This window comes from Convolutriloba macropyga, chromosome 8 (assembly GCF_964194025.1).
Source record: "Convolutriloba macropyga chromosome 8, txConMacr16.3, whole genome shotgun sequence".
Taxonomy (NCBI): Eukaryota; Metazoa; Xenacoelomorpha; order Acoela; family Convolutidae; genus Convolutriloba; species Convolutriloba macropyga.
The window spans coordinates 59,385,343-59,408,690 of NC_134475.1; the positions used below are offsets into that span (position 1 = coordinate 59,385,343).

The 23,348-nt window shown below is 37.9% G+C and overlaps 1 long non-coding RNA gene across 1 annotated transcript; it reads right to left on the bottom strand.

The window, feature by feature from the left end:
* Window positions 1-1,895: 1,895 nt before the first annotated feature.
* Window positions 1,896-22,058, bottom strand: LOC142344883 (uncharacterized). The gene is made up of 4 exons (XR_012759293.1): window positions 22,007-22,058; window positions 20,947-21,122; window positions 3,031-3,134; window positions 1,896-1,973 (listed from the first exon to the last, which is right to left on the bottom strand). It is a non-coding gene; the product is annotated as an uncharacterized LOC142344883 (long non-coding RNA).
* Window positions 22,059-23,348: the final 1,290 nt, after the last annotated feature.

The window sequence follows — 23,348 nt, forward strand, 5'->3', positions numbered from 1 at the left end:
AGGAGCTCATTACAAAAACTAATTCAGTGGCTTGGCTGTGTATGTTCCCGCCCTGACATTGTTTGAGACCAGATCTTTGCAGAACCATCCCGGACTCAACGTCAAGCCTTAATCATTACAGATTCAGTGAAATTCCAAATCTTGGATCAGCACTGTATCAGAGCTCTGACCACGTCACTTTTTAGACTCGGCACGTCTTGAATCATGTCTTAAGTCTTGGCAAGTCTTCAGCAAGTCTTGACCAAGACTTGACTTAGACTTAACAAGTCTTGACCAAGTCTTATGACTTGAAACAAGACGTAATCAGTACTGAATTGTCAATTTAATACATGTATTTCAATGGAGAAGTACTGATCAAGACTTGAAACTCGTTCCGGGAGGTTTTAATAACAGATTCTCTTACAGTTCAAAATTTCAAGTTCGCAATTTCACGTTTCAAGAAAAGTCACGGGTCTCTAACAAGTTACTTTAAAATTCTTGAACAGGTATGCCATATAAAAGCCGCCAGATACTTTTCCAGACAATATGCAAATTTAGGTCAACAAAAAACGAGAAAGAATGAAACAGAAAAGAGAAGCAAGAAAAGAGAATGGCACCTACCTAATCTCATCGTGAACTGCTTCCATTTGCGGAGGAATTCATCATGGCTTCAGAGTAAAAACAATTCTGTAATGTTTTTACCTGGTGTGGGTCTGGGAAACGTCCAGCTGATAGTTTGGAGTAGACTAGAGATCCATTCACTTTCACTTCAAAGGAAGCTGAAAATAATTAAATAAATAAATTGAATGGCGAGGAAAATAGTTGGCTTAATTGTAACTTTATATAATCCCAAAACCATAAGAACCCTCATTAACATTGGTTAAAACTACCCTAGTTATAAACCGAGGGTTATCTTGTAAGATTGTTGTGAAATAACGTATAATCTTGCAAGATATCTTGCAAGATCTTGCAAGATAACCGTCCAATCTTGCAAGATTCTTACAAGATATCCGTCTTTCTTGTAAGAGCATTGCAACATAACCGTCCATTTTGAAAGACACATTATCAAGACACCCGGGTAGGGGTTGACTCTAACACAAAGGGAAATGAAGGACAACAAATCTACCAAAAAACACATAACTACAATAACTGCTTCAAATTGCGCTCGTGATCAATTACTAACAAATACGATTTTTGATTTAGATAAAGTGTCAGATATAGCGGCTAAAATAAAATAGGAGCTCATTACAAAAACTAATTCAGTGGCTTGGCTGTGTATGTTCCCGCCCTGACATTGTTTGAGACCAGATCTTTGCAGAACCATCCCGGACTCAACGTCAAGCCTTAATCATTACAGATTCAGTGAAATTCCAAATCTTGGATCAGCACTGTATCAGAGCTCTGACCACGTCACTTTTTAGACTCGGCACGTCTTGAATCATGTCTTAAGTCTTGGCAAGTCTTCAGCAAGTCTTGACCAAGACTTGACTTAGACTTAACAAGTCTTGACCAAGTCTTATGACTTGAAACAAGACGTAATCAGTACTGAATTGTCAATTTAATACATGTATTTCAATGGAGAAGTACTGATCAAGACTTGAAACTCGTTCCGGGAGGTTTTAATAACAGATTCTCTTACAGTTCAAAATTTCAAGTTCGCAATTTCACGTTTCAAGAAAAGTCACGGGTCTCTAACAAGTTACTTTAAAATTCTTGAACAGGTATGCCATATAAAAGCCGCCAGATACTTTTCCAGACAATATGCAAATTTAGGTCAACAAAAAACGAGAAAGAATGAAACAGAAAAGAGAAGCAAGAAAAGAGAATGGCACCTACCTAATCTCATCGTGAACTGCTTCCATTTGCGGAGGAATTCATCATGGCTTCAGAGTAAAAACAATTCTGTAATGTTTTTACCTGGTGTGGGTCTGGGAAACGTCCAGCTGATAGTTTGGAGTAGACTAGAGATCCATTCACTTTCACTTCAAAGGAAGCTGAAAATAATTAAATAAATAAATTGAATGGCGAGGAAAATAGTTGGCTTAATTGTAACTTTATATAATCCCAAAACCATAAGAACCCTCATTAACATTGGTTAAAACTACCCTAGTTATAAACCGAGGGTTATCTTGTAAGATTGTTGTGAAATAACGTATAATCTTGCAAGATATCTTGCAAGATCTTGCAAGATAACCGTCCAATCTTGCAAGATTCTTACAAGATATCCGTCTTTCTTGTAAGAGCATTGCAACATAACCGTCCATTTTGAAAGACACATTATCAAGACACCCGGGTAGGGGTTGACTCTAACACAAAGGGAAATGAAGGACAACAAATCTACCAAAAAACACATAACTACAATAACTGCTTCAAATTGCGCTCGTGATCAATTACTAACAAATACGATTTTTGATTTAAATAAAGTGTCAGATATAGCGGCTAAAATAAAATAGGAGCTCATTACAAAAACTAATTCAGTGGCTTGGCTGTGTATGTTCCCGCCCTGACATTGTTTGAGACCAGATCTTTGCAGAACCATCCCGGACTCAACGTCAAGCCTTAATCATTACAGATTCAGTGAAATTCCAAATCTTGGATCAGCACTGTATCAGAGCTCTGACCACGTCACTTTTTAGACTCGGCACGTCTTGAATCATGTCTTAAGTCTTGGCAAGTCTTCAGCAAGTCTTGACCAAGACTTGACTTAGACTTAACAAGTCTTGACCAAGTCTTATGACTTGAAACAAGACGTAATCAGTACTGAATTGTCAATTTAATACATGTATTTCAATGGAGAAGTACTGATCAAGACTTGAAACTCGTTCTGGGAGGTTTTAATAACAGATTTTCTTACAGTTCAAAATTTCAAGTTCGCAATTTCACGTTTCAAGAAAAGTCACGGGTCTCTAACAAGTTACTTTAAAATTCTTGAACAGGTATGCCATATAAAAGCCGCCAGATACTTTTCCAGACAATATGCAAATTTAGGTCAACAAAAAACGAGAAAGAATGAAACAGAAAAGAGAAGCAAGAAAAGAGAATGGCACCTACCTAATCTGCCGACCGAGCCTGTTACTTTAAATTTGGACTTTCCACCCATTTTCTCAATTTGACTGCGAAGCTCTCTGAACTTAGCAGAGTACCCTCACGAAGAGCTGAAAATTTATTTGTCAGTAATAATCGAAGCAGTTGATTATGGCCGTAGTAAAATGGTAGATTTATCGAAAAAATTATTGCTGGCCTATGAGAGTTGAGCATAAGCACTCGATAACACTTGGATGTTTCAAACTAGGTGTAAATACTAACATAAATCTTGTCAAAAATAGAGTTGAGCCTATAGAGAGACATTTTCGCGTAAACTAGCCTCGCGTTAAGATGTAGATTCATATCAAGTCCAACTAGCTTCTGAGTCGTGACCATGGCCCTTGAGGAGGTATGGCGGAATTCGATGAGTTATAGTATCTACAATAAGGCTACCTTCTATACATGGTTTTAAATTTCCCGGCAAATAAGATTCGTTGAAAATTCGCATCTGCTCTGTTTCAGCCCCAAGTGTTTTGATGCCGCCAAATTACAATTTGTGTTTTGTTGTTCCGACCCCTCTTGAGGGGGGAGGAACTATATATTCAAATGGGTTTTTTTGTTCAGACAATTTTGGCTGATCGATATAATAATCGTAGAGTGTTGTGAGTGGTATCATTAGAAAGCCTGTCCAGCGTAGAATATGGAATTTCAAAATTCAGACTTTTTTCGTCGAAAAATTGTTTTTTTTAGCCCACTTGCTTTAAATTTGCTGAGTGTAGACATCTTAGAACTGCTGCAAAATTCTTTTTCAGCTCAAAAGAGAACTAGTTGTACTCCTGCTGGCATTAAGAGTCTTCTGGAATTATAGTTTTGCGATTGTTCGCAAATTTAAACTCGATAATTATACAAAATGCCTTATTTACTTTTGACAAACTGAAAAACTTTGCATAGAATCGATCTCTTTCGCAATCGTTTCAACAATTGCGTGTTTTTTTAGACGCGCAGCAATATCTTGGCTGATCTTGATCTCCCCATGGATCCTTATGATAAAATTTCCTTAGATTTTAATGGGGCGCGACCTTCTTTTCAAAGTATTTCCGCTATGTAAACGTTTTTTTATGTATATACGGACAAGAGTTTCAAATCAGGGCTCAATTATTGACAGGAACTGTTTACAAAAAACGCAACCCAACGAGATTATAAAATGGTTTTAGAGTTAAGCTCATGGTCTTTAAGACTCTGACCAATTGTTTTCGTAAAAATTTTATGGACTGCTTGCGTTTTACTTTAATTTCTTATACTTTTTGTAGCCCATTGACTTAGTGTCCATAATCAGAGATACAATTAGTTTTTAGAAGCTAAAAAAGAACCGAGAAGATTTTTTTCAGTTGTTATCTAGTATCTGTTATGACTTTGAATACATTTGCTTTGAGAAAAAATAGGTGAATTTTTGAAGATTTTGCTCTATTTTATCTTCTTTTTCTCAACTTCGGGCGCAGTCTCAGTAAAAACTGACCTGCTGTGAGTCATAAAGTTATGTCGATAACGGTTTTATATTCAACTAATGGTTTCTCTATTTTGGTACTACACGTTTTCATTTTTTTTGTTTTTCATCATAAGTGCAAATTTTATGAGTTCAATTTTTTAATTGACACGTCTAATTAGAGGAAAGCCTTGTATAGAAGATGCACAACGTTGGAAAAAGGCGTATCTGGATATCTGAATTGTTTCTGTTGAATAGTTTTGTTTGAATCAAACATTTTTTTGCGATTGATTATATATACGTCGTGACTGATTGCTAAGTAGTCCTGCTATAAGTAAGAGTCGTTATTTTTAAGATGAAGAAAAAATGAGGATTTACAGTTATTGCAGGTAACATCTTTTAATTATAGTGCCTTCAACAGTGTCATGTCGAAAAATTGTTTGATGTTTTGACTTCTTTATTTTTTTTGTGGGCTCGTCCATTATTAACAGGCACGATGGGCTTCTTGAGGTGTTGAAACTTAATCTATCGCTTTTTGTTGTAATCCTAAGTCTGTTATGATTTTTGAAAATATTTGTTTTCAGAGATAAATCTGGATTTCTGAGCTTTGTCTTTTTTAAACAATTTTTTGATCAATTTCTAGGTCAGTCTCTGTTAACACAGGTCACAACCCACTTTCATTGGGCTATAATTTTATATTTATAACGGTTTGAGCTTCAAACATTTGTTTCTCGGCTTTGTTACTGCTATTACTACGAGATTTCATAAAATGTTTTTATGTATTTGTAAATCTCAAAGAATTTTTGGTTTCTTTTTTAAAATTAATTAAAATTTTAAGAATAATAGTTGACACCAATGGCTTTGAAACTTTGCGCGGTCGAGAACTAGATAACGACAAGTCTCAATTGCTTCCTATGTAGATATAAATGAGCATTTTGGTGATGTCAGTTGTTATCTAATGACAGTAAAAACTGTGAAATTAATTGTTTTCAAAAAAGGAAAAGTATTTTTGATCTTATTTGCTCTTTATTTGCACCTATTTGCTCTTTTTTTCGAGCTTTTGGCCAGTCGCATTGGGGAAAGGTTCCATATTTTTTCTAAGGAGAGTTAGGTCAAATTATTTTGTTTTGGTTTTTATCTGATGCGAGTTTGATTTCGTTATGATTTTGTTTATTATAGACACCAAGTTTTGGTTGTAAATAATGTTTGTTTTTTAAATAATGTTGGTGATTTTTGTTATTGTCTTTTCTGGTAGTCATTTTATCAGCAACTTTCAAGGGTGCTCTAGCGCGGCATTCTCGTATCTCATTGGTTGTTTAATGAACGATGTGCATGTTTTTGAAACTTTTCTATCCTTTCATCAGTTGGTAGCGAATTAAGTCAAGAATAAGAATGAGCGGGGTCGCAACATTATGTGCGAACGCACATTACCGAGCCTCTTTGTTTTATTAAAACTTTACTTTGTACAAAATACTACGTGAAACTGAGGGCGTAAAAGTTATATAACCACTATTAACCCGAATTTGGCCTATCCTTTGTCGTATTCAGTCCTTTCATGTTTATTTGTTCGTTTCCCATGTTTTTTTCAGGTCACATCAAAAACACATAACATCCCTTCGGTTTTACATAGCTTCATTTTCATGTTATGGTTAGCAATCATTAAAACACGGCACTTTACACAAATCAATCAGTCAATATGGCGACTTACATTGATTCAATGAAGAAGTTAATACTGGGCACACTGAGAAGTTAACACACTATGAAGAGGGGCCAAAAAGCATAGATTCACAATTTCTAAGTGTTGTAGCATCTATTCGCCGAGACATCATTAATAACTTTATTTCATCTTCCACGACAAACATAATGTTGAGTTAGAAAACAAAATTTTGTCAATTTGATTTACAAATAACCAAACTGCCACATCTTTTAGATTTATTTTCTAACCTTAAATCCAGCTAATAACTATTATGTTTGATGAAATGTTGAGGATGATGTCGAAACGAATTGTAATTAAAATTTTTAAAAATTGTTTAAGTTTTACAGGGGTCATCTGTGCCGTTCAATATTTAATTTTCCTAATCAATTTTAATTTCCCCAGTTGATGTATTGGATAAAAATATTTGACATATTTTGTATTTCAAAAATATCAGGACAGTTTTTTTCTTCGGACAAGAAATTTACCAAGCTTCCTGTTCAAACGACATGTCGTGGTTACCTTCATCAGTATAATTCACTTCTCAAAAGCCATCATAACGAATTTCAATACTCAGTTCAAACTGGTGAACCTAGATAACTATTATTAGAGAGACTTTGTGACGTAAAATCTTCCCAGCACGTATTGAAAGACTATAATAACATCCGATATGTATACGAATTCCTGGAAAAATGTTAATGCATACTATGTGTCGTACGCAAATGAGATTGCGTACAAAATCTTGAGTCGCGAGTGACGATTATGTTTTATATCCTAACTTGCGCGGCGAGTGCGCTTTACACAAATTCTAAATGAATCCGCCTAGCGAATCGCTTGGTAATTACTTGTCTACTTTACTTGATTAGTAAGACAGTTAATGAAGAATAAGTTAAATTAGGCAACTGTTCGCGAAGTACAAAACTAAAAGAGTGAGTATTAAGGCAACTGGTATTACAGAAGTCACAACAAATATGAACAATAATTTCCCGCTACGGGAGATGGGAATAACAGACTAGCATGTGAAATAACATTGACTTATTCACATGCCCTTCAGGAATAAGTACACTAAATTAAATTAAGTTCATCGTATAATAATATTACTGCACTAAATTAATTTATGATGTATAACATTTCTCCCGCTTCAATGAAAATTAAAATTGCGTAAAATAAAATTTTAATAACAATATGAATAATATTAATACTTATTCACCGGTGAAAAAGTATCAACAATATATGTAGTGGTTATCATAGCTAGTCATAAATAATAAGGTATCAAGTTTTAATTATTCAAAGTTTTCACAAGTCTTCTTCATCAATTATGAGCTCATTCTATGTACTGTGATCCGCTGGTCGTATACGAGGATCTGTTGGTGATATCTGTCCTATGATAGGCGATGGGAAGTCATTTTTTATGGGTTCAACCCGCGATGCTGTGTCTACAATTGTTTGTACAACTGAAGGTTGTATCGATTCAATATCTCCTACGCGTCGTTTCCTGCGGGGTGGAGCAAAGTTCGGGGGCACGAATTAGTAGATTCACCATACGGGTCTTCTTTATCGTATCCATAGTATTTAGGACTTTTTCTATTCCGTTTTGTTGCTCTTATCCGTATTTGTTGTAATGCTATTGCTGGAGCCGATGTAGATGGCAAGATTAATTCCGGTTGGTTATTTGTAGGAGGGGGTGCGATCAATACTTCTCCAGTTATGATTTGCTGTTCGGGAGCAGCCACGGGAATTTCGGGTAATACTTGGGGAGCAAAATTTTCCGGAGTTTTGGGCATACGTACCCGCATTGCACGAACAATGTTTGATTTATTTGATGAGACACCGCCTCCAGTTTCTCGCTTGCGATGCTTCATCTCCCGATCTCCCTCTTGTATGCGCGTGGACTCTTTTATGTGGCTAAGTATCTTAGCCTCAGTTGTCTTCTCATGCGTGCGGGGTCCTCGACGGTTAATATATTCTGTTAATTTCGTTTTCCGTTCTTCCCGAGTACCAAATTTGGCAATGTCACTATTGCGCTCTGTTACTTCCACTTTCCCCGGTTCGCGAATGACAGAAGTATATTGATCGGTCTTTTGTACCACAGATCCTGGAGCCAACACCTCATATAGTCCATCAAGATTTTTCGTGGATCTTTTATGGAGATGTTTCTTCCAAGCAATGTTCAACTGTACGGCGTGTTCTTTTAGAGGTAGTGGACGATGCGCTTTTGTGGTGCGAAGGAAACGGGATTCGTTGTCTGTTGCTAGACGTTCATGTGTGGTAGCGTCCTTTGTTGCCTTGCATATGTTGCGCTCGTTTTCATCGTCGCTACGGCTGTTACCCCAGTAGTCCTCCGGCAACAATTCATTAGGAGTTACTGTTTCTTCATCTAAATAATGACTCAAAATTTTTTCATAACTTAGATCAGATGACTTTGGTTGAGTACTTATGTTACTAAGCGGTGTATTGGCTTTGCGCCCAAAGTGAAATTCGAATGGCGAAAATTTAGTTGTTTTATGTTTACATATGCGAAGCTGGTATATAAATGATTTTAATGCTGCTTTAATGGTGAACGAATTTAATTCTTTATTTGCTTCTTTTATACATGCTAAGCGTTGCTTAATAGTACCAATAAGTCTTTCAACTAGTCCTATTGCACGATGTTCATTCGCCGGAGCTGGTATTAATGTGATATTATTTTTCATACAAAAATTTTTTACTTGGTTACCTATAAGACAACGAGTTTGGTCTATTCTTAAGGAACGAGGAACTCCATGAATTTGTATATAATTATCTAAAAATTTTAATACATTTGATGCATTTGCATTATCAACTAATTCTGCAGAAGGATATTTTGAAAATCTATCAATACATTTTAAAATGTATATTTCATGTTCTTTTTCGTTATTAATATGTCCTGCAAAATCTATTTGTATTTCTTGGTTCGGAACTATACATGGTGTATGTGCTTTAAATTGTTTTGCGGGAATAACAGATTTTAAATTTTTACCAATAGTAGTGCAAGATTTGCAATCTATTGCTTTGACGAGCAAATCATGATTCATGTATGGCCACCAGCAGTGCTGAGCCATACATACCATCCCCCAGCTACCTGGGTGACTCGCATGCAAATCTTCAATGAGTGCATCTTTGAGCGCGTTCGGTATGGCTACCTTCTCGTTCATACAAACACATCCGCTATTCACATGAAGGTCCCGCCAATAGCCATGGAGATACAGGTTGAGGGCCTTTAATCGTTCTTCATCTCCCCTGATTATGCAATCCCGAACCTCCTTCAGAACTGCATCCTTGCTTGTTAGGGATGCGATTAGCCCTTTGTTGAATACCTTGCCCACCACTTTCTCAAAGGACACCACTTGAGGGCTATCCGTGAGTGGGGTGCTTAGATTAGAGTGAGATGATGATCTGCGTGGCGTGCTTGTTGTTGCATTATCCGTAAATGATACGCGGGCGAAGCTCTTGTTGTTCTGGATGAGATGGATTTTCCCTTTAGAGATGAAGCTTGACGACTCATTGTTGATGAGAGTTGAGTTTTATCAATTAAATTGATTGACAAAGAGGAAGACAACTGAAATTCAGGTTGAGTTTGTGCAAAAAGCACTTGTTTGTTGTTTGTTAATTGAGCACGTGAGTTATTTAAAGTATTTGCGTTTGGATTACTAAATAAGGCAGGAATTTGAGACTGATTTTTTAATGACAAGTGAGAGTGACTTATTGAAGCAAATTTAGGAGTATTTTGGTAAGCGAGTGACGTTTTTCCTGTTTCTACAAGCATTTGAGACTCAATTTGTAGAGGTTTAATTGTAATTGGTAGACTATGTGACGCAAATTTAGAATGAATTTGGTATTTAGTAACTTGCTTTGCAAAAGAGGCATCTGAAGAATGCAATATAATCTTCTGAGTATTTAATAAAATATTATGCCTTGCGAGTGTTAATTTGTTAAATGAAAAGCGTACTCGCGATGCGAGATCAGAATTGGTATTAATTATTTTGTAAGTGTTTACTTTTGGAGTAGGATATGTATGTGCGAATACTGTTTCATTTTGAGTTGAATGTACTCGCTGATCATGTGCACTAGTACAATTAATACTATTAGTGGGATTAAAAATTGGGTTATACTTTTGATCCGCGAATGATTTAATATTATGAGTTAAGTGTACGCGCGAGGCGTGTTTACTATACTGATGATTGAATTTAAGAGAGGTTACATTAGAGTTGTATTTTCGCGCCGCGAGATTTGAACTAACATTTGTTAAGCGTACACGCTGAGCTGACTTTATGTCAAAGTTAGAATTTTGTTTTGAGAATAATTTTAAACTATTGTTTCGCGGAGCGAATAATTCGTTAACTTTTGTTTGAGGATTTGGTTTGACATAATCTATATTTAAAACTTGTTCAGTATTAGTGGTGGAATTTTTATTTTCACCATCAATATCAATATATAATTTATTAAGTGAATGAGCTAAAATGTTGTGTTTTTGTTGAAGTAATTGAGCATCAGAGTGTATGCTTGATAATGTTGCGACTAAAAATTCCTAATCATATTTTGAAACACTTTTTGCTGGTTGATATGGATTTCGAGAGATGTAATCAACTAGTCCCATCTTCGCGCCGTTTCTACAAGCATTTGAGACTCAATTTGTAGAGGTTTAATTGTAATTGGTAGACTATGTGACGCAAATTTAGAATGAATTTGGTATTTAGTAACTTGCTTTGCAAAAGAGGCATCTGAAGAATGCAATATAATCTTCTGAGTATTTAATAAAATATTATGCCTTGCGAGTGTTAATTTGTTAAATGAAAAGCGTACTCGCGATGCGAGATCAGAATTGGTATTAATTATTTTGTAAGTGTTTACTTTTGGAGTAGGATATGTATGTGCGAATACTGTTTCATTTTGAGTTGAATGTACTCGCTGATCATGTGCACTAGTACAATTAATACTATTAGTGGGATTAAAAATTGGGTTATACTTTTGATCCGCGAATGATTTAATATTATGAGTTAAGTGTACGCGCGAGGCGTGTTTACTATACTGATGATTGAATTTAAGAGAGGTTACATTAGAGTTGTATTTTCGCGCCGCGAGATTTGAACTAACATTTGTTAAGCGTACACGCTGAGCTGACTTTATGTCAAAGTTAGAATTTTGTTTTGAGAATAATTTTAAACTATTGTTTCGCGGAGCGAATAATTCGTTAACTTTTGTTTGAGGATTTGGTTTGACATAATCTATATTTAAAACTTGTTCAGTATTAGTGGTGGAATTTTTATTTTCACCATCAATATCAATATATAATTTATTAAGTGAATGAGCTAAAATGTTGTGTTTTTGTTGAAGTAATTGAGCATCAGAGTGTATGCTTGATAATGTTGCGACTAAAAATTCCTAATCATATTTTGAAACACTTTTTGCTGGTTGATATGGATTTCGAGAGATGTAATCAACTAGTCCCATCTTCGCGCCGGGCAGATGCTCTATTGAGAATTGATAAGGCAAAAGACGATCAACCCATCGTGATAACCTACTATTGTAACTTTTATTTGATCAATGTTCATTTAAAATAGAAAGTAATGCGCGATGATCAGTGATAATAGTACGTTGTTCACTACTATTTAAAAATCTTGATGCAAAAAAGATCGGCTTCCAACCATCAACTGTTAGTTGTTCTAGTGCTGCTCCCAATCCGGAGCGAGAAGCATCACATTTGATTCGTTTTTCGAGTTGGGGGTTATAGTGAATGTTTTCTGTATGATTTGCTATGCGAGTTTTTATGGCATTAAAATGTAGAGTATGAGCGTCAGTCCAAATGTAGTTAGTTGACTTACGAAGAAGAGGTCTTAAAGGATGGCAGAGTTGAGCTAAATTGGGAATAAAGTTACTAATATAGTGGACTGAACCGAGAAGTGAACGTAATTTTTTAAGTGTGTTAGGTGGTTGTAATGACATAATAGAGGATGTTTTAGATTCGAGTGGTGATATCCCAGATTGAGTTATATTATATCCTAACCAGGAAATTTTTTGCTTCGCAAAATGGCATTTAGGAAGGTTAATTTGGAGATTATCCACGTCCAGTTTCTTAAGGCAATCTAATACAAGTTGTAAGTGATCATCTTCAGAACCTTTACTTACAATTAAGATGTCGTCTAGAAAACAAAATGTGTTTTTGAGGCCAATCAAAGTGTAATTCATTGCCTTCTGAAACTCGACAGGCATGTCAGTAAGACCATAAAATCCCGTTTTGAAACGATATGTGCCTGTCATGTCACCACTTACAATATTGAAATTAGAGTGTTTAGCAGTTTCAGGGTGAAGATATAGTTGGCTGTATGCATATTTAAGATCTATAGTAGAGAAGTATATTTTATCCGCTGGTTCTGTTTTGTAGTTTGTTATTATTTGTGATAAAGAATCCATAAGTGTTTCAATATTTGGCATCTGATATTTATTCTTGTGTATTGATTTATTGAAAGCTTTGGAATCCAATGCTAACTTTATTGTTTGATCTCGTTTAACTGTGATTACAATAGGTGAAATAAAATATTGATCAGAACAGTTATTCAATTTTTCTATATGTCCTTCTTCAAGAAGTTTTTTAATTTCATTATTTACTCGTTCTTGTAAAATAATGAGTACTCTTCTGCCCTTTTGATGTTTTGGTTGAAAATTTCTATGGAATTTAGATTTAATAATGTGTATTTTTGAGCGACCAATACGTGTAATAAGTTGAGGAAATTGTTTTGCAATACTTGTTTTAAATGGACATTGGGATGTGATAGTGTTGACCATGATACGTTCATATTTTGGGGTTTGAGTTACTGAGATTCCGAGAGCGTCAAACAAGTCTCTACCAACAAGTGGTTTTAGCCCGTCACGGACCACCACAAATTCAGCTTCTTCAAGTCGCCATCCATTGCTCGCAATTGGTGCCTGTATCATACCCGTCACGTTTATGGTTTCGTTTGAAAATGTTTTGAGTTCCTGGGGAGGCGCTATCATCAACCATCGAGCAAGGGGAGAATTTTCCACTATTTCCGAAGCATGAGACTTGGGTAAAATACTGCATACACTGCCTGAATCAATGAGAAGTCCTACTTGGGTATTACCAATTGGCAAGATGGTGTTCTTTGGTTCAATCTGTATTGCGTTACTTGCGATGCTGGCGACTATATTATCATCTGAGCTATCGTAATCTGATTCGCATTGTGGGTTATAATTCATATTTTGTACGGCATTTACCGTCTGATCAGTTGAAGTTTCTTCAACAGAGTTAACATTAGATCGGATGGGTTTATTTGATGATGACTTCGGTTTCCTGCACACTCGCAAAAAATGATTTTGTAAACCACAGTTATTGCAAGTCTTGCCTCTCGCAATACACTTGACTATGATTTGCTGACCAAGTTAAACCACAGTTACTGCAGAGTTGATTTGGTGGTGGAGTAAAACTAGATGTAGTCGGCCGTTGACTCGGTGATCGAGAAGGTCGTTGAGAAATTATTTCGTTAACCTGTGGAGCAGGTTACGAGTTTGTAATTTGTAGTTGATTTCTTTCACCTAATTCCATATTTATGGCCAAACGTAATGCTTGAGCTGGTTCTAGAGTTTCTCGCAGCAATTCCCTTTGGATTTCCGGATCTAACATATTCGCAATAAATATATCTCTGATAAGAGTATCTTCTTGACTCCCGAGTTCACAATTTTCAGAAAGTTCTTTCAATTTTCCAAAGAAATGTTCGATAGACTCTCCTCTTGTCTGTTTTGTAGTGAGAAGTACGTACCTATCAAATGTGATATTGCGCTGACGAATAAATGCTGATTCCATGATTGTCCAAAGTTCTGCTGTTGTTAGAATGTTCATCTTGAGGTGTGGGTTTCTGCTACAAACATTTCGACGTCCTTCGGTGCCCAAAATGAGATATAGCATTGACACAAACTTTCGATCAGCCTGTGCCCACGGTTTATATCCACATAATACTCCTATCTCCAGTTGTCTCTGACAACGATTCTCCCAGTTCATTTTTGATTGAGCGTTCCTCGCCAATCTTTCCTCTCCGCTTGTGCCGATGATCCTGTTATCGTATCCTCATAGATAGGGTCAAGTGGTAGTTGTACTGTTTCGGGTTTTGGTTCCAACAAAGTGTCTAGTGTAATATTTTCCTTCGCAAGAAGAGCTAACTTGGCCCGCATCTGCCACTTTTCCCATTTCAACGGAGGGTCTGCACTAGGTTTATCCCAAAATGGCTCAGTGCCGAGTGGCGTCCGCTTCTGAGTTGCTGACTGCGCCATGTCGTACGCAAATGAGATTGCGTACTTAATCTTGAGTTGCGAGTGACGATTATAATTTATATCCTAACTTGCGCGGCGAGTGCGCTTTACACAATTTCTAAATGAATCCGCTAAGCGAATCGCTTGGTTATTACTTGTATACTTTACTTGATTAGTAAGACAGTTAATGAAGAATAAGTTAAATTAGGCAACTGTTCGCAATGTGCAAAACTAAAAGAGTGAGTATTTAAGCAACTGGTATTACAGAAGTCACAACAAATATGAACAATAATTTCCCACTACGGGAGATGGGAATAACAGACTAGCATGTGAAATAACATTGACTTATACACATGCCCTTCAGGAATAAGTTCACTAAATTAAATTTAGTACATCGTATAATAAATTTACTGAACTAAATTAAATTATGATGTATGACACTATGTATAGTATCCCTTGAGACTGATTTCTGGGAAATTTGGAGAATCGAACCATATTGGATAACCCTTGCGTTCCCCACTGTAAATAATGGTGCAAATATTAGTTTTGTCTCATGATTTTCTCGCACTGATAATGCGTGTACATACATATAGTTTTCGAGCCTTTTTTTCCAAAATCAAACCACCATTTTGATATAATAATCAGATCACTCCTGTAAATCTCTAAGTTCTACATGAAGTAATATTTTTCTTATTCGCTCGTTCTGGGAAATTAATTTTTCTACTTATATAAAAACGCTTTTTTTCCATCATAAAACAAAATATTCTATTATTAAGTCAAAAAACTAATTTCTAAAACCAAGATAATTTGTTATAGACGGTCCAATTTCTTTTTTGCTTAGTAATATTATTTCACAACTGTTTTGCCGGCCCAAACTACGATGGATCAACAGACAGTGAAGCTGCTAACCTATACTGAAAATGCACAAGTCTTTTCGATCTGGAGCACGAAATATGTGGCGATGATGCACACGAAGGTACTCTACAAATCACTACTTGGGCAGAAGAGCTACCCAATGAGCCTGCATCACTAGCCAATGGAGCAAGCAAGGATGAGAAGAGGAAACACGAGGAGCTGAATGATGCATATGAAAAGAATCTGCGGTGCCCTCTGACAGTGACTCTATATGAAACAACCATGGTGCAGATGAGACATAACTGTGTGGGAGATGACGGCATTGGGGATGGAGCAAAGACGAAGCCTTATGCAGGAGACATTTCTGATTGTGGAGACGCCAACAGCGGTGCTTTTGGTGGTACAGCTTGGTCGACTGCAGCTTGAGGATTCTCAAGACCTGGACAGCTTCTTCATCACAAGACAGGAGTTGCTCAAAACGCTACAAGAAGCAGGGGAAGCAGTCTCAGACCCATTCTCCAACGCCTTTATCCTCAATGGTCTGCCAATGAGATATGAAAGTTTTGTTATACAGGAAATCTTCAACTCGGCACCTAACTTCACAGGGTTGAAGAAAAGACTGCAGAAATTCTATGAGAGAACAGCACAGAGACACAATGGATAAAATGGTTAAGTGGCACTGGCAGTGAAACGTGACTTCAAGAAAGGATCCAAGAGAAGAAACTGGTCTGTGTGTGGATCCCTCGACACTTTGCCAAGGACTGCAGGAGGAAGGAGATGGCACGATGCAGCAAGTGTTGTGAGAAAGGTCTCACAGACAGGGCAAGCAGGGCACAAAGAGATGGAGGCAAACATGAGTCAGTGGCAATGGAAAACTGGTTACACCAGATGAGGAATAGTGGGCAGCTCTTACCCAGTGGTAGACAACAAGCATGCTAGTGGATAGTGGTTGTTCAGATCACATGGCGTCAATCGTCGACTCGTTCCTGTACTTTGTGCCCATTCAATCAGTGGTCAGAAATACCAAATGAAGGGCTTCCAGAACGGTGAGCAGAAGCTTTTTGAGGATTAGCGTACCCTCGAACAAAGGTGAACTCCAATGTGAACTCAAGAATTTTCTATGTGTGCCTGAATATTCCTCAAACATCCTATCAGTCTCAAGTTGGTCGGAAAGGGGACATAGCCTCACTTTCGAGAAAAGAGAAAGCCGCATGAAACACCGGACGGGAACTCGAATAAAACTAACACAACAAATGAAATAAATTTATTTACACTGCAGCGTTCTAGAATTCGAAATGAGTTCCAAATGCGTGAAACTTGGCAGTGTAAAGAAGCGGCAGACAATTGGATCATATGATTCAAGCAGATGTAGCAACGAATGCACCAGAGACCGTGGGGATCTGAATGATGTATGCAATGTGTGCGGGTTGGCTAAGATCACAAAGACTCGGGTAACAAGAGTGGGAGATACCCACGCAGAAGAGAAGCAAGAGAGAGTGCTCACGGATGTGACTTTTCAGAGTGTAGTCACCTTCAGGGTTCCGGCTCTGCCTTGTGTTTGCAAAACAGTACACGAAGTTTGTGTTTGTGGACTTGATTAAGGCAGAGAGCGATGCAATGGCCAGCGTGAAGAAATTTGTTCTCAGTGTGGAGACGCCTAAAAAGCAGAGGCAAAACAATCTGAAGGAGTTACTCTCAGAACAATCCATAATGTACTGCATAGATGCAGGCATTGTACAGGAGAAGACCATTTCAGAGACACCGCAACAAAATGGTTCAGCTAAGAGGTGCAACAGGAAACTGCTGTAGATAACAATATGCTGGCTCATTGACTCAAGAGTTCCCAAGAAGATGTGGTAAGCAGCGTTTTTTTACGCAAACAAAGATCAAAAACTTGGTGATAAGACGAAGAGAAGAAAAATTCCAGTTATAGCGAATGCATTGAATAAATCCTAAGTTTTCAATTAGTAAATTATCTATTTTTGTTGCACAGTCTTCATGAGGAAGAGGGACATTGACGTCAACAAACTTGAACCCAAGGCACTGGAGGGAAAGTTTGTTGGTTAAACTGAAGGAGACAGCGGTTACCCAACACACGCAAGGTAGTGGCAGTTCGAGAAGTGATCATCAAAGAGTCCGAAGTGGGCTCAATCTCTCACAACACAGAGACGCCAGACCTACTAGATGAGAGGTTGCAGCAACTGGGGATCTGCAACCCAGTCGATGGTTATCAAAATGATGGCGACAAATAAAAACAGGGCAAATCAACAACAATTAACCAGGAGTGGCATGACGCGAGAGCGTGAGCATTCAAGAAACGACACTGAGACGAGATGCCTCGGATGTCGAGGAAGCAGCACTAGATGAGGAGTCAAATGACAGTCTCAGAGACAGTCTCAGAGACTCGGAGTCACTGGAAGACAGTGACACAGAAGACTTCTTACAGTCAGAGACAGTTGGCTTCACTGTAAAGGAACTAGAGTACCGGACATGGCGGAGCCCAAACGAGGGACGCAAGCAAGAAGTGTTCCGCAAGTTTTCGAGAAGTTAGGACCCAACTTCTCGTGACTGAGATTGACTATGTGGAACACAAAACAGACTTCGAAGCCAAGCAAAGTGACGATTGGGACCAGTGTCACCGGTCGCTGAATGACGAGGTCACGGCGCTCCAAGACAACGTGACTATGAACCTAGTGAGACCACCCACAGACAGGGACGTCATACCGGGGAAATGGGTTTACAAGGTAAAATTTGGACCCAATGGTCAAGTCGACAAAAAAAATCACGCTATGTAACGATGGCTTCAAACGCGTAGAAGAAGGACTGGACTGCTTGGAGACTTTTGCTCGTACCTCTAAATCTGATATATTGATGACACTACTTCAACCATCAGCGAAGCAGGGCCATGTGATGCAACATTTTGATGTCAAGACGGCTTTCCTTCACTCACAAAGAGAGGATGCAATTTATCTGGAACAACCACTGGAGTTTATAAAAGATCAGATGGGGCAGGATATCAGATAGGGACAAGGACTGAATAAATCAATTTAAGTTTTGAAACAGGCTGCTCACAAAAGGTATAAGTAGCTGGCAAAGTTTTTACTGAGACAGGGGTCAACCAGAAGCAAGAACGATCTTTAATTGAGCCAAAACAGAAGGTCACACCTTCATCTTGGTCTAGTTTAACAATATGATAGTAGCGTCACGAAGCATGACAGTGATCTCCGTTGTCAAAAAAACACTCAAGGCAACATTTCACAAGGAAAACTGAGGTCACTCAACTGGTTTCTGGGTCTAAGAATCAGACAAGAAGAGGGCAAATTCACAGTTGACAGAAACGCTAAATAGAAACAATGCTTATGCAGTTTCAAATGGATCAATGCAAACCCTCAAGAACTTTAGCTAACTTGAATTTAAAACTTCAGACAGCACAAAACGGGGACTAAGAAGCGACGGATCTACAGAAGCTTGGTTGGATCACTTCTGTGTCAGGCCAAAAAGATGGGGCCAAATATCCTTTTCGCAGTCAACATTCTGTCCAGAAACATGATAGCACATGCCAATCATCACTGGCTATGAGACTCATGCGATATCTTCCAGGTTCAAAAGGTTCAAAACTTATTTACACAAGAAAGACTGGATCTGTTCCGTTTGTGCCCCCAATCTGTTATTCACCCCACAAGTACAAAACACGTGCCATTAATTAGTAAATTATTATGTAAAAATATGGCACGTGCGTCGGGGGATGCAAATAAAATGCGCCCACTAAGCTGGCGGAGGCACTAATTGTAAAGATCCACCAATTGAAATTAGTTTGTAAATAAGTGCATGGAATTGCATTTAGTATGTTACCCCCGTTATCACGATATTCTTAATTAATGACTTAGATGTAATTTTAGGGTAATATCAGCACCGGTTAGATCCCTCGCTTTACTAGGGAAACAAAGGGAAAAGATCTAAAAGGCTAGCTATGATCTGATGAGGAGTGATACAGACTGGCCTGGTGATGTGAACGACAGAAGATCAGCGTCGGGCTTTTACTTCAAGCTCAACAGACGTGGCGCAGCACTCATTTGGGGAGTCAAGAAACAAGCCACAGTTGCTCTTTTTTCATCAGAAGCAAAATACCAGGGCATGGCAGCAGAAGTTCTAGATGAATTTTATCTGAAATAACTTCTGAAGGACTTTGGCATCCAACTGGACAGCCATTAGCTATTGGAAAGGACAAACTGAGTTTAATGAAATTGCGCTGAAACCCAGTAATGCAAAAGAGGAGCAAACACATTGAGACAAAATATAACTTCATTCGAGACAAGACGGAAGATGGGATTATATCAATTCATAACGTTCCCACTGACATAATGGCGGTCAACTTCTCCACAAAAACTTTACCGTTCTCGAAGGTGAAAACTTTCAGAAAAATTTCGATGGGAACAGTATCTACACAATCAACTCACATCTGAATGGTGTTGTTAGAATTTCGACCAAACGATAGTCTTGAACTTAGTTAGAATTAGTAGAAGGAAAGTTTAATTTAACATATTACTATGACAAGAGCCAATTTAATCTAGAAAACAAATTTATATGAAAGGAATCGCTATTTCAATTAATGGTGCTTAGAATCAGTATTTGGTTCAAACTGGTGAATCTAGATAACTATTATTAGAGTGAGACTATTTGATGTAAAATCTTCATTTTTGAATGAAAATGATACCACCGGAAATGTGAACGAATTCTTAGAAAAGAGTAAATGCGTACTGGTTATGATATCTCTTGTGACTGATTTCTAGGGAATTTGCAGAAACAAACCATATTGGGTAACCCTTGCAACCCTCCACTGTAAATCACTGGTGCTAAGATTAATTTTGTATCTTGACATTCTCGCACTGATAATGGGTATATATACAGATGATTGTTGAGCCTCTTTTCATCCCCAAAATCAAATGATCATCTTGATCTAATAATCATATCTCTCCTGTAAATCTTTAAATTCTACTGCAAATATCATTTTTGTTATAATCTCAATTTGAGAAACTAATTTTTCTACTTAATTAAAAACGCTTTTTATTCCGTTTGCAAAAATTAGTAACCCAACAAATCCTGTTTATCTTTGCTAGTTGGCAAAAGCTACTCCTAGTATGGAGACTAGTGACTGATGGCATGGAATCTAATGATGAAAGATTGTCCCCAAGTGATCAGGCTAGCCCCAAAAACACGCTTTGTGAAAAGTGAGAGCTCATAAACGAATTTGGAAGCAATCTTGAACTAAAATAGCCTGGTGTAACTCCTTCAATACACGCTTCCAACAACTCTAATCTTAAAATATGGGTTGTAAAAACCCAATAAAATTGTTTATTTCCGATCTTTCGGATATCGGTCGCGCAGTAACGACCACTAAGATGGGGCTGGGCTATAATGGGACAAACCAATTTTGAATCTTTTCTGTTTTGCCCCCCCCCCCCCCACCGTTTAGTGGGCTTGTATTTTTGTACGCCCCCAGGCGCACGTGCTATTTTTTTACATAGTAACGTGCTATATAACAACATAAAATTTGTAACTGGTGGCGTAAAAACACTGGGGGAAAGCGAAACAGAGTAGATCCACAATTTAATATTGAACAAGAACCACTTACCAATATTCGACGGTGACTGTAGTGGTGCCTCTAGGAGAGTGTCGAGAGGAAGAACGAGAGTGGCTGTGATGGGAACTATGGTGGTGTTTGCCTGGCATTCCTCAATCTCTTTCCGGTATCTGTATATAACCTTTCCTGTATATGTATCAGGTTGACCATAGCCTGACCAGTGTTGGCTGCAATGATGGTAACACGTGAAAGTTTCAGACGCAAAAAAAGTGGCTATAGGCACCAAAAAAAGAGCAATGCTGCTCATGAAAAGATCAGTCTGAAATGTGGGGAATAATAAGAAAAAGGGCAGCTGAAAACAGGCTACTGTAGGCCTAATGCTGTTCCACTGCGATTACGCAGAAACCACAATTATTATTATTATTATATGTGTATAGGTACTAAACAGCAAACGGAAACATATTCTCATCTAGGAAGCCATTGGGTTTCTTGAGTCTACTCTGTACCCCCCCCCCCCCCCCCGCTTAATGAGCATATAAATTTTACGCCCCCTCGGCGCACGTGTTATTTAACACAGTAATCTGCTATATAACAACATCCAAATTGTATTGAGAGGCATAAAAACACTGGGGCCCGAAATAGAATAGATCCGGTTTCTTATCTTGCTTTCTGATCCCCTTTTGTGTTTTAACTCCAAACAGTCCCAACCCCTCCCCCCACATTTTTACGGTAATTGGGGTGGGGGTATACGTTACATTAACAATAAGATGAGGGGCTGTAGAGGTAAAGTAAAGACCGGGTTTGATTGTGAGAAGAGACTGAAACTAATCCAGAAAATCGATTACTCTAAAACTGGAACACGGAAATTCTTTCCATCATTAAAGAAAATGATGAAGATCGTCTCTTCTCTCCCACCCCCCAGATCACTTGCCCCAGATAAAAACTACATGATTGTAAATATGCCCCGCTTCGTGATTTACCATTTCTATGCACTATGATTACTGAGGGAGGCATAGCGTACTAGAACGGGAGGGGGGGGGTGCAAACCAAAAAGATCGTTGATTTTATAAAATGATGAATAATTAGCAATTGCGTTTACCAGCTTACTTACTCTTTTTGCTATTCAGTCTAAAAAAATTTCAGATATTGTTTCAGCTGACAGGGGTTCCAGATATGAAGTCAAAAGTCGAATATCTCCGTCAACGACAAACTCAAAAGTCAAAAGTATGGTTTGAGACGCTTGGTTTGTTTCAACTCCTGAATTATTTTAAGAAAAAAACTTTTCTTTCTTTAATCTGCAAAATTGTTCTCTTAACTTCAGTTGCAGATGAAATTCAACACTTTGGTACCCGTTGGTTATCTAAACACGTTGGAAAAAATCTTAATACCCCTCCGGCCTCATACAGCACTCGGGCGTACGCACCTTGCGTCAGGACACCAAGTCCCCGGGCGCCTAAGATTTTGTTCTAACATATACTTAAGTTCTCTTAGAGCCTTTCGGCTTACTAGAATATAGGTATGCAATTCATAAAAATTGTTTTAGGGACAAAACTTTATAGTGTGAAGGCGGTTCTTAGAGTTTGCATCCATCCCCATCCCCCCTCAGCCCTACCCCCACTTGAAGCCCCCACCCAACCCATTCCAACCCACCTCCCTGCCCCTACATCAGCTCCCCGATCCCCCGCGCCTGCACATCGTTGCTGCCGTAATGCAGCTCGACCCCCGTGCCAAACCACCGCACTCCACCCCCCCCCCCCCCCGCTCTTCATTCCCCCGTCCCCTCTTCAAATTTGGAGCTTGCAAGTTTAATATAAACAAGTACAAGCAAGTTTACGATTTCTTAAGAACTTTTTTTGTGTTGAGATAAATGAATTTTATTATCGTATAGAATACAATTATACCACAATTTTTTCAATTGCATGGATATTTGGCCTCGCTAACATCACAATCAAACGATTTTAGATTTATGTTCAATGAAAAATTGGCCGTTGGAAATTATAAAATTATTTTATTGGACCTTGGAAACTTTTGGTGATTTCGATCCTTTTCCTGGTTAGTTTAAGAGTCTTGAACTGACCATTAACCTGATTGTCATAACTTTGATCATCAACAAAACAGATATACAGTTTAACAAATCAAATTTCAGCATAATTCTTCTTTTCTACAGAACGTAGTTTCTTGCTATTTGTTTTTGTTCTCCCCGTTTTGGTCAGGTAAGAACAAGAGCTCGTTATCAACTCGTTATTGGAGGAGTTAATTTTTCTGGATCGCTTGAACAATTCAAGTTCTCACCCTTTTCATCAGCTGAAAACCAAAAGATGAGCACCCGTGTTTTCCGTCAGACGCCTTTGAGCAAATTCTTTTTTCCTATGTTGAGCTCGAATTCGTCTAAGAAAAAAGTGATAAAAATTGCAAGCGTGAAGTAATTTGCGTTCTCTCTATCATAGCCTGCT